We start from the raw sequence: 17,676 nt of genomic DNA on the forward strand, positions 1-17,676 counted from the left end.
GCTGGTTTGCGCAGTTCTCGAGCTACTGTCTCCATACTTATTCCATGATACCTCTCTCTCTAAGCTCAGAGATTACTTGAACAACCTCATTCAAATGAGCCATATTACCTGCAGCAGCTGATGCCATGAGCAACCATAGCCGATCTATATATGTACTAATATATATACCGCAGGATTCGATTGTTCACTGGTTCATGTTTTTACCATCAAGTACTGGTTTTATAATGTTTTTATATTTCTTGTTGCTTAGGCTTATATAGGTCTTATGTACATCAGTCAAATGCAGTATTTCACGGTACGTTTCCTATAATTAACTGAATGATTTACAGGTGTTTAGGTGGGTCTTAGGAAAATAAGATTCATTAAGTCAAGTGTTCTCTTAAACCGCATACCACCTATCTGTATTGTGTCATCAGTTACATTTATAGGCTGCGTGCTCGGTGTGTACAGTCTTTCTCTGCTACTACTGAATGTCCTATCTGTCTGACCAGAGATCATTAATTCGTCGCCGGCCAGGGTGGCCGAGCGGTTCTAGGCGCTGCAGTCTGGAACCGCGCGACCGCTACGGTCGCAGGTTCTAATCCTGCCTCGGGCATGGATGTGTGTGACGTCCTTAGGTTAGTTAGGTTTAAGTAGTTCTAAGTTCTAGGGGACTGATGAACTTAGAAGTTAAGTCCCATAGTGCTCAGAGCCATTTGAACCATTTTTGAATGAATTCGTCAATGGCAACACTATCGTTCTCGTGTGGTTTTGTTTTTCCTGAGATTTGCCTGAGAAATTCATCAATCGGCTTAAAGGTCGCCCTTAATGTTTTCTGTAGATCTACATACCCTAACCTTAGCAACTATAATTTCTCTCGAACGACTTTCCGCGTTTGAATGACTTCCTGCTTCGTTGACATCTCGGTGTATGCTAATCAGACGTCTCCGAAACGTGAGGCTTTATATATCCGCTCTTCCTCCTCTGATTATGTCCCTGGTCCCCCTTCTCAACAACAAGGGTCTCTGCATCTATTTCTCCTCAATAGCCTCGACCTTTTCAGTTAAGTTGGATACTTTCTTACCGATTTCATTAACTAACTCATTTAATGCATTGATCATTCTCAAAAGGGTCTGATAATACGTCTCTTCCTCCCAGCGCGTACCTCCAATGTTATGCACAATAGCCTGAATCTTCGCATTGACATACAAACGAATGTTCTCTCTGTGTACGCCCATTCTGTCGTGTTGAGAGCTAGACATGTGCGCGAATTTGTCCATGGCGCAGTGTATACTGGTGTACTCACCTCTCTTATTCTTGTTTCACCAATAACGAGAAACCCAGACTGTGAATGATTCCAGCAATCGGCACATATCTTTACAAAATCATTGAACAACATGTCAGTTCCTACATGTGCTTGTTAAATGTGTTTTAAATTCAGATTGTCTTGTTTGAAGGCTATAATGAGGTTTGGATTATCCCTAACCAACTATTGCGGGATTCTGGAATTTGTTTGTCTTAGATTAAATACATCAGCAGACATATAACGAGCGCAGCAGAAATATTTTCGAATTTGGTCTTGGTTTTCCACAGCAACATCGTCAGCTTTTTCAGGTGGGGGGGATACCATCGCTTTCACCGAATGTCGTGTATGTAATGCCTTTTACACCGTGTAGTATCTCCTGTAATAGCTGATACTTGGGTTGAAACAGTGTTTTTGAAAATACACAAACATGTTCAAATCGGACTTCTTCTTCATGTGTTAGCAGTGTCATGAAGACATTAGTCTTGTCACAATTGCATGTACCTACAGTAATTGCTCGTATACTATCAGGAAGGAGTATTCCATTCTTCTTCTTCTTCAGGTCTTCTTTTGCATCTTCACAGCACCAGTCACCGACAACAAAGTCCTGATGCTTCATCCATCCAGCCATGATACCGATTACGTCGTTTTGGTGTGCAATGGGCTTTTATAGAAAAAATGAACGCTTGTAATAATAATAATAATAATAATATATGTAGCCACTATAGCGCAATCATCGTACTGAGTGATCTACAATGGCTACATCTTCCTTTATATAATATTGTGGTTGTTTAATAATAAAAACAACAAAGACCTAGTAGATAGTGTTGGAAGTTCCATGCGGCTTTTTGCGGATGATGCTGTAGTATATAGAGAAGTTGCAGCATTAGAAAATTGTAGCGAAATGCAGGAAGATCTGCAGCGGATAGGCACTTGGTGCAGGGAGTGGCAACTGACCCTTAACATAGACAAATGTAATGTATTGCAAATACATAGAAAGAAGGATCCTTTATTGTATGATTATATGATAGCGGAACAAACACTGGTAGCAGTTACTTCTGTAAAATATCTGGGAGTATGCGTGCGGAACGATTTGAAGTGGAATGATCATATAAAATTAATTGTTGGTAAGGCGGGTACCAGGTTGAGATTCATTGGGAGAGTGCTTAGAAAATGTAGTCCATCAACAAAGGAGGTGGCTTACAAAACACTCGTTCGACCTATACTTGAGTATTGCTCATCAGTGTGGGATCCGTACCAGATCGGTTTGACAGAGGAGATAGAGAAGATCCAAAGAAGAGCGGCGCGTTTCGTCACAGGGTTATTTGGTAACCGTGATAGCGTTACGGAGATGTTTAATAAACTCAAGTGGCAGACTCTGCAAGAGAGGCGCTCTGCATCGCGGTGTAGCTTGCTCGCCAGGTTTCGAGAGGGTGCGTTTCTGGATGAGGTATCGAATATATTGCTTCCCCCTACTTATACCTCCCGAGGAGATCACGAATGTAAAATTAGAGAGATTAGAGCGCGCACGGAGGCTTTCAGACAGTCGTTCTTCCCGCGAACCATAGGCGACTGGAACAGGAAAGGGAGGTAATGACAGTGGCACGTAAAATGCCCTCCGTCACACACCTTTGGGTGGCTTGCGGAGTATAAATGTAGATGTAGATGTAGATAATATCTATTTGATTTATATTTGAGCAATGATACATAGGCGGCATTACATCATCAACAACAAAAAGAACAACTGATTCATTTTTACAGTATTTCCCAAATAACTGTCTCTTGTATGCAGTAAATTCATCTTGTATTTCTCTCAAACTGATGGGAGTTTCTTTAGCTTCTTCTTTTGACAACTTACTGATGTACTGTTCTATATCACTTGCATGCACGCTATGCATATGGGAATAGTTCAAGATGTCTTTATACACCGTTTGAACACAAGGCAGCCCACTGTTCAGTCTTTCCAGAACAAGGGATAGCGCCGTCCGCAGACCAAACACGTTTGTAATGGTGGAGTGTTGCAGATAAATAGATCAATCTCCAGATCTCCCATGACTGCTGCGCCATCGTACAGTGATGTTGCAGAAAGTGTCAGACCCACACAGTAAATGTCCACAGATGGAGAATGCTCAGAGGTTATCTGATCGTTGATGTAATGTTCATGCCACAGTTCATCCCATTAAACCACACTTTAACGCTTCTCGATGCATTTTCAGTCTTTAACGCAACATGCCAGTCAATTTCAACTGATGCTTCTATACAAATATTTAAGCGATTTGACCAACTAGCTGTTAAATTATACGTTGAAATGTAAAGCAGTATAGCACTGGGAGTAATCGGTAGCTTCTCATCAAACACGTCAACACTCTGTCTTTGCAGTAACACTGGAATGTTCTGGGACAGTGCATACATTGGAGACTAGTACTGGACTTCACCGTGTGGTATAGAGGCCCAGCACAGTTCTTATGAAAGTTAGGGGTTTGCTGGGTGTCTAAACTGATGAGCAGGAGAGACAGTAGGAGCTTATTGGCCTGCCTCAGCAGGTGGGCTATGTACGCTACAGGATCCCACAGTGCTGCTAGCGATGCTGATCCTGACAGGACAGAGTTCGCCGCTAGTCCCGACGAGGCGATGATGGCTACTACTGGTCCAGACACCCCAGAGATCTCTGAACAAAGAAGAAGAAGAAACAATAAGAAACCACAGACAATGACGTTGAGTTTAACAAAGAAAGGGAACTGCTAGATGCAGGAATGGTAGAACGACATGTAATGAATACTTTTATGCCTCTTCTGCGATGGAGCGGCAGATGAGGACATCGACTGCTGGCAACGCTTCATGGTTCTTCCTCTTCTTCTAGAGATTGACTGTGGCTGGGAGCGGTGAGCTATCGCACTTGCCTTAGATCCCTTACATCACGATCATGTGACCATAAATTAATTATTTAATGACTTCAGCAGTATTTCTGGAACAATTCTCAAACAGGCATTTGCCTTGGATGGACGGAGTTCTCGCATGTGTCGGTATTCCACATCGGGTTTGCAGGGTAAATACTGTCTTGTCTGCACTTTGTCCTGCCGCAACTGATGGCGCATGTAAGACCGGCAGGACATGAGGAGAAACTGGGGCACAGGTTTCAACAGGACTTTCGCAGATGTCAAGTCTGAAAGGGATGCCGCCGCTTGATGCTTTTCTGCGGGGATTAGTGTCACATCCAGTCTGTCAGTCGCAGCACCCAAATGGACACCTGTGCGTGACTCGGCAGCTGACGGCCGCATCGTCGCTTTGTGGGAGCCGCCGATGTACTCCAACTCCTGGCAGCCTGTGTGCACCCACACAGTTAGGTGTGGTCCAGTGGATGGCGCAAGCTTCGCGATTGAAAGATTTTTAACAATGTGATAGGTGTTTTATGGTAGTATTCCTTGCACCATCAAAATGAAAAAAAGAGATAGATTTAATTACTTCTTACAAGACCTGCATCTTACCAATCAGCAGAGAATGACGGGCAAGAGAAATCCAACCCCTGCAAATTGATTTTTTTGTAAATAAACAATATACCTTTGAATTTCCTGTCATGAGACCCTTCCTCTTCACCAAAGAGCCGCCATTTTTAAGGTAGGGCGGGGGTATGGGAGAGGGGAGGGAGAGGGATGAAGGTTTTACCAAAGGAGAGTTAATTAATAGAGCAGTTTAATTAAGTAGTCAATCAAATTGATAAGAATGAGAGGTGCTATTAAAATAACTCAGACCTGAAAGTGTACCTGTATCAGCGAGGGGGAGGTCGGTGGGTTGGAGTTTTCCTGAGGTGTTGGGAGGAGGAGAAAGAAGAGGAGGTTAAGGACCTGTCAATTGAAGGGAACGATTATCCCCAGGAGTCTTAATCCTGTCAGTAGAACAATAGGTTTATGACCTATCAATCAAAAGAGAAAAATAGGTTTGCCCCTGAGTGCATACTTGCCCCTGATGTTTGCACTAACAAATTTATTTTGTGCCAGTCTTGTCCCTGTACTGACCTGTGGTAGTAATTGAAGACACACTAACAGCTGCGAACCACCTGCATCCCTTCATGATTCATGTCTTCCCTGACGGCGATGCCATCTTTCAGCAGTATAATTGTCTGTATCTCGGAGTCATAATCGTGCTATAGTGGTATGAGGACCATTATAGTGAACTCATGCTGATGTCTCTCTACCCCATCTGGGTGACTATTGCGCACCATCACCATGTGTAAAAGTCAGCGGCCCATTATTTACGCCAATTACATGACCTGTGCATAGACATTTAATGCCACATATCTCCATAAACCTACCAACAAACCGTCAGACCCCTGATATGCAGAATCAGTGATGTACTTCGTTCTTAAAGATGGACAAACAAGCTATTAAGTAGGTGGTCATAATGTTTTGCCTCATCAGTGTAAATAATTTTGGATTCTATAAGAATCATAAGTGGCATTTTAGGGGCACTTTCAAAGTGCTTCCGCAATCTTTCGTTGCCTGACTACGCTAAACCGCAATAAATAATCAAAAACAGCATTTGAATTTCTTTATCCTCTTACAGGTAAGTCACAAAACAATACGCAGGAAACAGCTGATTTCAATTTAATGCGATTAGATTGCACTAATTTCACAAGATTCTCATTGATAAGTTGTTTTCTTCATCATCAACAAAATGAAGTGATTTTGGAACTGCATCTTTATGCCATTCGGAATTCAAACGCATTTTTGCAGGTTTGTGAAACTACCTGAAATTGGTGAAAGGACGAATTATGAGTGCACCATAATGTCAGCAAATGATGGAAAAGTACACAACTTGTAATATGCACCTCCAGCCGCTTTATAATAAACCAACGAAGGATATAATGACAACCAGTCAAATCGAAGTGTTCCCTAAAAGCTTCTATATCATTCTGAAAACTATTGTATAATTCATATTAACAAAATCTTCCGTCGGTTCTTGGTAGAACAACATTATAATAAACGAAAAGCACCAGTTTGCTTTTGTTCTACAATATTACTTTTATTGTTAACCGGTTTTCGGCTTACAAGGCCATCTTCAGACTTTTACTGAGTATTATCACCAAAGAAGTTAAATGTTAGCAGACAACATCAGAAGAGAAGTAACACATCTAGACTGAAATAGAAACATACAGTAAGTAACATCTTTGCAATGAAAAAGTAAAAGCTGAACAGTACATAAATAACAATGAAGTAGACAGGAAAACCTTTAGCACAAAATAGTAATAGCATACCTACATAACAGTTTCTATTAATAAACAAAACTAATAAAATAAAAAAAATTAGTACTAGACAAGGCTGCATCAGGAGGTATGAAACATGGAGAGTGATACACAACCAATTAAAAGAAGAGACAGTTATCAATGTAAATACACAATACATAAGGAACTTAAGCAATATCGACAAGATAAACAGAAATTAATAAATGCAGGAAAATGGAGGTGTTTGAGGGAACATACAGTTTGAGAGTGTGGTGGTACTGCATTTTAACATTAACATTATAATCAAAGCAGTGGCTGTATACCAGTTTTCTTTAAATAAATGAGCAAAGTAAAATATGAACAGTATTTGATGAGACAACTACAAGGGGTGTTAAACATGGACAGTAATACAAGTACCAGTTAAAAGAAAGCCTTACTAATGAAACTACAGTCTATGTGGAATACAAAGACAACTTCAACAAACAAAACAACTTAATGAATACAGGAAAATGGGAAGAAGATTATATAGGAAGAAGATTATATGAAGTTTAGGAGAGGGAAAGTGTTGAGCTGTGTCTGCTCATTTAGGATGAGACCTGGACTGTGAGCAAGATGTTTTTTAATTTCCAGGGCTTCCAGCAGGTTGAGCTTATGGCCTTTGTTTGCTAAGTGAAGTACATGGGACACTGGCTGGTAGTTGTGACCCTCACTCAGTACATGCTCAGCAAATGCAGAGTCTGAATTCTGCAACCTCCAGCTGAGTTCATGTTCAGCCAGCCTAGTTGATATGTCTCTGCCTGACTAACCAATGTAAAATTTGTCACAGTCAGAACAGGTGATTTTGTATATCCCACTGTTGGTTAATAACTGGATCTTGTACTTGCTATTAAAAACACACTGGGCTGTCGTGTTCCTGACATAGTAGGAAAGTCTATACTTGCAGGATTTCAGTGCTTTGGCTATAATCTGTGATACCTGACCTAGAAATGGTAGTGTACACCATTTCTTGCAGACAGTGGATGGGGAAGCAGATGGGGCATAGAGGAGGGGTATAATTTTCAGTTTTTGTTTCCTGTGCAAGATGTGGTCAATAAGAACTGGATTGTAGCCATTGGCTGTGGCAATAAATTTTATTGTATCTAACTCTGCTTTAAAATCATCTCTGGACATGGGGATGGATATGAGACGGTGTACCATTAAGTGGAAAGCTGCATGTTTGTGAGCTATGGGGTATTGTGAGCAAGAAGATATTACTGTGTCTGTAATTGTTGTTTTTCTGAAAATTTTGAAACGATGTGTGTGTGTACTGATGTCAGTGGTGAGATGTAAGAAGTTTATGGATTTGTTGCCAATTTCCATAGTGAACTGGATATTTTTATGTTGACTGTTTAGGTTTTTCAAGAATGTGTTGAGTTGTCTTGTAGTACCAGTCCGCATACACAGGACATCATCTACATATCTAAACCAGTATTTGATGTTTGCATTCAAAGGTTCTTTTTTTAGAAAATTTTGTTCAAAATGGTCCATAAATATTTCAGCCAACAGTGGACTAAGAGGGGAGCCCATAGCTAAGCCATCTATTTGTTTACACAGCCACTGCTTTGATTATAATGTTAATGTTAAAATGCAGCACCACCACACTCTCAGACTGTAGGTTCCCTCAAACACCTCAATTTTCCTGCATTTATTAATTTCTGTTTATCTTATTGATATTGCTTAAGTTCCTTATGTATTGTGTATTTACATTGATAACTGTCTCTTCTTTTAATTGGCTGTGTATCACTCTCCATGTTTCATACCTCCTGATGCATCCTTGTCTAATACTAATTTTATTTTATTTTATTAGTTTTGTTTATTAATGGAAACTGTTATGTAGAAATGCTATTCCTGTTTTGTGCTAAAGGTTTTCCTGTCTACTTCATTGTTATTTATGTACTGTTCAGTTTTTACTTTTTCATTGCAAAGATGTTACTTACTGTATGTTTCTACTTCAGTCTAGATGTGTTACTTCTCTTCCAATGTTGTCTGCTAACATTTAACCTCTTTGATGATAATCAGGCTTGTGATATGTACGAGAAATCCCGTACGCATACGAGAATCTCATCATTTGCATGATGTACGAGGCAAAAGTGAATATCGTACACGAACATACGAGAATTTTGCCTAAAACTTTTTATTTTTTTTTTATTTTAGCGTTTAATCCGATCTATAACTGGATTCGTTACAGACGACTTACTCTACCCTATCATATCCTAACTTAGTCTACAGACATCACAGAAACATACATGCCCACGGGGGAACTCGAACCTTAGTAGTTGCAGGCTCGTGGCTCGTGACACCACACCCAGTCGTGTGGCTATGGAGGCGGGTCCAAATTTTTTACCAAATATACATTATACACATATGTTTGGAAAATAATCAATTCATCTGTTATATTTTAAAAATGATTAGTAACTGTTACGAATCCATGCAGTCTCTGTCAATCAACAAATTTCAGGCAGGAGAGAGAGCGCCAAACTACCAACATGACAAAACGATTGAAGTCGAGAATGAGACTTAGTTCAAAGCCTGGCCCTGGAAAATAAATTAAATAAGCTAACAATAACGAATCACTTTGCTTTGCATGACATATTTTACTCAGTTCGAATTGTTAAGTTTCAGAAATAGAGCGGCCAACGAATCTCAAAGCACTAAATGGAACTTTAATCGAATATTATTGGAAAGCAATTAACAGTAGACCTAATTACCCTACAATACTGTGGAATTGTTAAGCACAAACGAAAGACATTTCATCAGACGGTATTGTTTCGTCTTCAACAAACGATACTCTTAACAATGCGTATTTCGCGTATAGTCATTACGAGTACGTTTAGCTAAATTCATTTATTGTGTAGTTTCTATTTGTAAGCGTTTCGGGTTACTGTGTGTTACTGTGAGTGGAGAAATGGGAAGTGACAGTGAATACGAAAACACAGACACGAAACTTTCGTGCACGCCGGAGAAAAAACGTCTGAAAAAGTGGTGAAATCTCGAAGACAGAACGGCCTGTCCATCGACAACAAAAATTTCGTGATGTGTGGCTACATATGCCAGATTTAACTAATTGGCTGGTGCGCGATAGTGATCCGCTCAGGGCGCGATGCAGATATTGCAATACCAGCATTGTTTCCGAAATCCAGAATATTAAAAACCATTCCAGAAGTAAGAAGCACCTAAACATGGTGCAGTCTGCTACTGTGCGACAGCCTTCAGTTGCTCAATTTGTCACAAACGCACAACGAGTTAAGAGGAAGGTTGCTAAAGCTGAAATCAAATTATCAGCATTCTTAGCAGAACATAATGTGGCATTTTTAGCTGCTGACCGTTTATGCGGTTTGTTAAAGATATTTTTCCAGACTCGGTTATTGCAAGGGCAATGACTCTTAAATGGCACAAAGCACGTGCCATTGTTTCTAATGTTATTGGGACGTCACACAAAGAAGTGTTGGCGAAAAAACTACAACACGCCAAATTTAGCATAATGTCGGACGAATCCACCGGTATTGGAACTGTGAAAAATTCCTGCGTGGCGATCCGCTTTTATGACAAAGATTCAGGTGAGTAAGAGTAAGAGCTAGTTTTGAAATAATAACTAAATTAATTCTAAAATAAATTTTCCTGTTAAGTTACCACTTTGTATAACTTCTCCTTTTACAGGTTGTATTGAAAGTAAGTTTTGGGAGCTATATAAAGTTTATGAAGATGGAGACTTAAATGTTGAGAAAGCTTCTACTGCAGAAAATCTCTACAATGGTGTAGTAAAAACGTTTCAACAGCATAACATTCCATTTGCCAATATTATTGGCTTTGGAGCAGATGGTTGCATTACTATGATGGGAGTTCGTAATTATGTTGCAAGCAGATTCCGAGATAGCTGCCCGGGAATTTTTTTAATGAAGTGTGTCTGTCATTCGGTGCAATATGCGCAAGCGAGGCGTGCAAGAACCTTCCAAGAGCTTGTGAGGACCTCGCGAGGAATATTTATGGTTTTTTCAAACTCAGTGCGAAGAGGCAGGCAGAGTTCAAGGAATTTCAGGTATTGTAGCATTCAGGTGAGTAAGAGTAAGAGCTAGTTTTGAAATAATAACTAAATTAATTCTAAAATAAATTTTCCTGTTAAGTTACCACTTTGTATCACTTCTCCTTTTACAGGTTGTATTGAAAGTAAGTTTTGGGAGCTATATAAAGTTTATGAAGATGGAGACTTAAATGTTGAGAAAGCTTCTACTGCAGAAAATCTCTACAATGGTGTAGTAAAAACGTTTAAACAGCATAACATTCCATTTGCCAATATTATTGGCTTTGGAGCAGATGGTTGCATTACTATGATGGGAGTTCGTAATTCTGTTGCAAGCAGATTCCGAGATAGCTGCCTGGGAATTTTTTTAATGAAGTGTGTCTGTCATTCGGTGCAATATGCGCAAGCGAGGCGTGCAAGAACCTTCCAAGAGCTTGTGAGGACCTCGCGAGGAATATTTATGGTTTTTTCAAACTCAGTGCGAAGAGGCAGGCAGAGTTCAAGGAATTTCAGGTATTGTAGCATTTTATATATCATAGACTTTATTTTACGTCCGATCGTGTGGATATAGGCTAAACATTATGTTTTATTCCAGGTATTTTTAAACTTGGAACCACACAAATTACTACATCCTTCACAGACACGTTGGCTGTCAATGATCGCGGTTGTTAGGACAGTGCTGGAAAACTGGAATGCTCTAATGCTGTTTTTTTAACCAAAAATGGCTTTCTGAGCGAGTTCTAAGTGCTGAACAAGTTTTTAACTGTTTACATGACTCCTTTGCAAAAATGTATTATATGTTCTTAAAGTGGATTCTACCAAAATTTACTACTTTCAACGAGTATTTCCAGTCTAGAGCAGTAGTAATTGTTGACCTTCATGACAAGATTAGAGTTCTCTCTACAGAAATACTTCTGTATTTCATGAAACGCACTTCTGTCATGGGAAAAAATCTCAGTGATATCAAGGATTTTTATCATCGATGCAGGAACTTTCTTGTGATGAGTACACCTCGTTTGCCTGAAATCATATATAATTTGTGTTTTATTGTTTTCTATACATTTGTGTGTTTATGTGTGGCATACCTAATGAGAGCTATTAATTCTCAAATATTACAGACACTCAGACCTACAAATGTCCTGTCACAAAGTTTCCGAGATACAACACCTTCACTCATGCCTTTAATGGAACTGTTGCGATGTATAATTCCTCCCTCAGATCTCGATTTAGCACAAAGTACAGATGACCACTGGAGGCGTCTCCTCCTGGTTTTGGCTTCTCTCCCAGATTCACTACAAAAGGAACAATCACCAGATAAAATGTGGAATATATTAAGTAACGAATCTGAAGAATTTAAGGAATTGAGCGTTTTCGCTTTCTCAATTTTGAGTTTAGCTCGTTCAAATGCAGACTGCGAAAGAGTTTTTTTCTAAGGTATGTAAAGCAATGAACCTAATAACTAGTTAATAATATGATTTCATACTTGTCAGGTTCTTGAAGTTTCATGTTCAACTTCAGGTAAAGCTCATGAAAACCAAAATTAGGAACAGACTCCAAACCAGTACACTGAAGAGCACTTCTTGCCTCTGAATGCATTAAAGAACGACCAGGAAACAACGGAACATGTGTAACTTCTGAGCCAACACACGAAATGTACGAGAAAATGATGTCGGACACTCTTTATAAAACGAAACAGGAAGAAGGAGATGAAGACATCGAATTTGTTTCATAATTACAAATTCTTGTTCATAGTTTTATTTATTTGTAAATAAGGTTTTGTAAAACTATATATATATATATATATATATATATATATATATATATATATATATATATAAATTCTAGTATATCAAGGAAAAGGATAGTGACTGTTCCATAATGTATAACATTCTGTTGAATACGTGGCAACCTGATAAAAAATTATACAATAATAAATGAAAAGCACCAGTTTGCTTTTGTTCTACAATATTACTTTTATTGTTAACTGGTTTCCGGCTTACAAGGCCATCTTCAGACATTTACTGAGTATTATCACCAGGGTTGTGATATCCAGATAGTGCGATTCTCGTACCAACATCATGAAATTCTCGTATTTTAGTAAAAATTCTCGTACATTTTGAAATTTTTTTATTCGTAGTATATATATATATATATATATATATATATATATATATATATATATATATATATATATATATACTAGAATTTCATCATGTTGGTACAAGAATCGCGTTGTCTGGATATCACAACCCTGGTGATAATACTCAGTAAATGTCTGAAGATGGCCTTGTAAGCCGAAAACCAGTTAACAATAAAAGTAATATTGTAGAACAAAAGCAAACTGGTGCTTTTCATTTATTATTCTATAATTTTTTATCAGGTTACCACGTATTCATCAGAATCTTATACATTATGGAACAGTCACTACCCTTTTCCTTGATATAATTTCTGACATTGGAAATACTAACCAAGAGATTACAGTCCTTTTCAACAAAGCACTTCAATCCAGCAGAGGTACTGAGGTACTGGCTAGGTCGATATTTCCTCCACCAATACAATTACTGTTTTTTTAATAGACATATTTGAACTTGCCTAGCCCTTTTCTTGTGATACTGAATTGTAGATACTGTGTTTTATAATTTTCAGTAAACACACTTTCGGTTTTCATTCGTTTATGGGATGCAGATAACTTGGTAATATCTGTAATTTTTTTCACTCTATTTTCTACTCTATTACATCTCACAATGCACAATATTCTAAGTAAACTACATTCATGCGCCACTACTCACTTACAACTTGTTGTGACTATGGAAAAATTTAGAGATAACTTCATTAACTGCCACAACACTCTTACGTCGTACCAATCAGCTGAGTTTCGTAACAGCGTATTAAAGAGATGTACATGCTCAAATGCGTTTAATTTATGCAGTTTTGAAGGCTGTTGTAAAACAAGTACGCAATGAGCACCACCCAGTGTTTGGTCGCACAGGTTGGCAGTGGTTTCAATAACGAGGACTTCCTACTTTTACCGACAAGTACTGATCAGAGGCCACACAGCAAAGACTTACACAGGAATTTGTCAAATGGAAGGCCCTGTTTGTTACAGACAACCTTAGAAAGACTCGTTTTTGATTTTACTCTGAAAACAGAGACATTTACTTTTTAATTTTATGTGCATATTTCGGTTCACGAGGCCTAGATACAAATAGTTTTTGGTCTACAAAATTAAACAAAGAGAGCTTTTCTTAAGAAACGATAATACATTTTCTCAATTATGTAAAAAGAAATACTCAAATGCTGAATCAAATACATCTTTATTTGGTAATATAATAACTTCACTTTATTGCCAAATGAATTAAAATTCGAATATAATGTACTGTCTCTTTGCTAACAAACCAACTCAGTCTTCTAATAAAAGGTTCACTGCCACAGAACATAAGAATCTTAATGTTGGGTTGAATAATTTATAAAGCAAAGCTGGTTCAAATCTCTTTTGTCAACGGCTGTCTTTCTCCTACTACAATTTTAAATTTAAATTCACGATTTCTCTGGCACCAAGACAGAATTCCTTCAGTACTCAAAGCATCCCAAGTTCCTCAATTCAGCCTCAAATTTTATTAAAGTATCTCTCATTTCACTAAAATTCTTCACCTTCCTTAGGTGATCAAGAACTTTTTAAAATTATTATTTCAACGGTCAACTTGCAAGTTTAGCAACCACATTTATTTATAAAACAAAACGGAATACACAAATACTGTGTTCTACAGTTCCGATATCTCAACACTGATTAGAACCTTCATTTCAAATTGACTTCTCTTGTATGCAACCTCATAAATGGGTTCATGTTTCTCCATGATAATATGGTTACACAGTCTTTCGTGCTAATAAACTCCATTACAATGTACAACATATACTGACGTTTATATGAAGTTTATTTACAAATACGTTAGACCTGTGACATTTGAACTCACTATTCAAGGACATTATGAATAAGGTATTTCACAGTAGGACACCTACTTGTAGTAAAATCTGAGCCATCTTTATGCTCAAATACATGATACGAAATGACGATCGCTAGCCGTCTTGTCGCTATGGTTTTTAGTCTAGGAGTCTCCATAGAGTAAATATCTCTGGAGTGAGCATTCACATGCGCAGAACAGATTTTGTGTTGTCAACATACATTGCCATCCTGGTCACATGTTCTCGGGACGTCGTGTATATTTAGAATTTCACTACATCCCTAGTACAGACGGATTCTTTTCGTACGTGTCGTGGATTTTTATATATGTTGTGCAGACATTTTAACAGTATCCATTTGATACCGGGAATAAACCAGCTACGTAACTTTTAAGGGCAAGTGATATTACATTCTGCTTCTTTGCGATAGGTGTCACAGTTCAGATGCACTCGATTTTTGGTAGTTTTCGGTATGATACGGCACTTTATAGTATTACAGAGCCTGACGTACATTTTTGCAGTGATAGTCTTGCGAAACGACTTGATAGTACGCTAGTACTTTTGCAGGTGTCGGAAAAACACCGAATTCGTCCTTTTTTTCTCCATTTCTGCGTATTTATTTTCTCGTTTTTGCGACCTAAAGCACAATTTTTCTTACTGGCGACACTTTGAAGTATTTATTTAAAGCATTTTACGGACTTGCTCCCAGTTTATTAACTAAATAGTACACTGAGTAATCTATATACATAATCGAAAAGTCACTGATAAATGCATGGAGGATAGTATTTGGTGAAACAACTAATCATATTCTTTCCTGTTCCACTAGCGAATTTACGAAAGGAAGCGATTATTTGTAAGGTTTTGTACGAGCCGTAATATCTATTATATAGTCATAAAATCGTAGAAAAATAGGTCTACAGAATCAAGCCTTAATTATAATGCGTCTCGAAATTTTTAAACATACACAGAGTCTCTTACTAATACGATAACTATAATTAGAGCTACATGGTATGTACCCATGAAAAGTTACTGTCCCTCCTTTCACATATTTTTCTTTGCATCCGTAGCAACAACAGTAATTCACCATCGCTATTACACTATCAACAAATGGTGAAACACAACAAAAACTCTTGACATTATAAACTTCAAACGATGCAGAAAGCACACACGCACAACGTGGTGGTCGCATTTACGGCGCTTTGAACAGTGGACGTTACATTTCATATGTGTTACGACCCGTGGCTCTATCCTTCATTCGATCCCTGCGAAACCCTACATTTCAGCAGGATAATGCACGACCTGTACGGGCCTTTCTGGATACAGAAAATGTTCGACTGCTGCCCTGGCCAGCACATTCTCTAGATCTCTCACCAATTGAAAATGTCTGGTCAATGGTAGCCGAGCAACTGACTTGTCACAATACGCCAGTCACTACTGTTGATGAACTGTGGTATCGTGTTGAAGCTGCACACGCCATCAAGCTCTGTTTGACTCAATGCCCAGGCGTATCAAGGCCGTTTTTATGGCCAGAGGTGGTTGTTCTGGGTACTGATTTCTCAGAATCTATGCACCCAAATTGCGTGAAAATGTAATCACATGTCAGTTCTAGTATAATATAATTGTCCAATGAATACCCGTTTTTCATTTGCAGTTCTTCTTGGTGTAGCAATTTTAATGGCCAGTAGTGTAGTTATGCATGGAATTGTTGAGTTCAGTTATTATAGTACTACAAGAACATAAAAATACAGGGTGATTATAATAGCCGGCTGATATGGCCGAGAGGTTCTAGGCGCTTCAATCTGGAACCGCGCGACCACTACGGTAGCAGGTTCGAATCCTGCATCAGGCATGGATGTGTGTGATGTCCTTAGGTTGGTTAGGTTTAAGTAGAGGACTGATGACCTCAGATGTTAAGTCCCATAGTGCTCAGAGCCATTTTGATTATAACAAAAGTTAAACTTTCAAACCGCTGTATACATAACGCCACTGGTCAGAATGACGTCAAAATTGCAACGGAATATTATCAGAGAAGGGGGAAAACGTATGGCAAAAGAAAAATAAATAGTTACAAAATGTAGCAATAGATGGCGCTGTAAGCATCATAATTTAATAATGTTCGACTACAAATGACAAATGAATCATACAACAATGCCTAAGGTGTACGTTTGAAGTTAAACAAACTGTACCACTCAGTGTGCATGGGTGTACAGGTGTGATACTGTTACTTACGTAAGCCCATCCACCATGGCAAGGTCATATCACATCACACGGGAAAAATCGGTTTTTAATTGTCCTGAGGCCAAAAACCGCATAAAAAGCATCAGTTACATCGTATTTTAATTTTAAATCATCAAACAAAATCAAATCGTATTATTAATCTCCGTGTGACTGGCACAAAACATGTTCAATATGTTGTCCACTGTTTTCTGCAACAAGTTGAAATCGAGGAACAGCATGTCCCACAGCTGAACAAAGTGTTTCCCAGGTAAAGTTCCGAATATGTTGCACAATGCGTCTTTTCAGTGCAGCTAAGTTTGCAATCGGAACACTGGACACAATATCTTTCAGATAGCCCCACAGCCATAAGTCACAACGATCAAGATCAGGCGATCGGGACAGCCAGTCTATAGGGAAATTGCGGCTGATAATTTTAGCATTTCCGAAATGGCTCTTCTGCAACTGCTTAACTGGATTTGCAATGTGTGGAAGTGCGCCATCTTGCATAAAAATGATCCCATCCACACATCCACGGTGTTGGACAGCTGGTTGCGCAAAATAAATTCACAGTACTTACCAGTGACAGTACAGGTAACAGGACTGGAAGCACCTCTCTCTTCGAAAAAATATGGCCCTGATGCTGTAAACCCGCACCACTCAGTGACCTTTTCAGGATGAAGTGGTACTGGTTGATTTTTGTGTAGATTTTCCATTGCCCATATTCGACAATTCTGTATACTGACATATCCTGTCAGATGGAAATGGGATTTGTCTGTCTACAAAATCTTCCACGGCCAATCATTATCCATTTCCATGCGAGCAAGAAATTCTAAAGTAAAGGTCTCTCTTGCTGTCAGATCAACGGGAAGCAACTCGTGCACATAGGTAATTTTGAATGGATAGCAAAAAAGGATGTTTCATGGGATTTTACGCACCATGTTCACG

Source organism: Schistocerca serialis, chromosome 9, assembly GCF_023864345.2.
Source record: "Schistocerca serialis cubense isolate TAMUIC-IGC-003099 chromosome 9, iqSchSeri2.2, whole genome shotgun sequence".
Classification (NCBI taxonomy): domain Eukaryota; kingdom Metazoa; phylum Arthropoda; class Insecta; order Orthoptera; family Acrididae; genus Schistocerca; species Schistocerca serialis.